Source organism: Salvelinus alpinus, chromosome 29 (assembly GCF_045679555.1).
Source record: "Salvelinus alpinus chromosome 29, SLU_Salpinus.1, whole genome shotgun sequence".
Taxonomy (NCBI): domain Eukaryota; kingdom Metazoa; phylum Chordata; class Actinopteri; order Salmoniformes; family Salmonidae; genus Salvelinus; species Salvelinus alpinus.
The window spans coordinates 11,388,194-11,388,851 of NC_092114.1; positions in this window are offsets into that span (position 1 = coordinate 11,388,194).

Consider the following 658-nt stretch of genomic DNA (forward strand, 5'->3'; position numbering starts at 1 on the left):
CTGTTCCAAGGAACTATGTTGACATAGCACTGTTCCAAGGAACCATGTTGACATAGCACTGTTCCAAGGAACCATGTTGACATAGCACTGTTCCAAGAAACCATGTTGACATAGCACTATTCCAAGAAACCATGTTGACATAGCACTGTTCCAAGGAACCATGTTGACATAGCACTGTTCCAAGAAACCATGTTGACATAGCACTGTTCCAAGGAACCATGTTGACATAGTACTGTTCCAAGGAACCATGTTGGCATAGCACTGTTCCAAGGAACCATGTTGACATAGCACTGTTCCAAAAGGAACCATGTAGACATAGCACTGTTCCAAAATGGAACCATGTTGACATAGAACTGTTCTAAGGAACCATGTTGACATAGCACTGTTCCAAGAAACCATGTTGACATAGCACTGTTCCAAAAGGAACCATGTTGACATAGCACTGTTCCAAAATGGAACCATGTTGACATAGCACTGTTCCAAAAGGAACCATGTTGACAGAGAACTGTTCCAAGGAACCATGTTGACATAGCACTGTTCCAAGGCCCCAAGTTGACATAGTACTGTTCCAAGAAACCATGTTGACATAGCACTGTTCCAAGGAACCATGTTGATATAGCACTGTTCCAAGGAACCTTGTTGACATAGCACTGTTCCA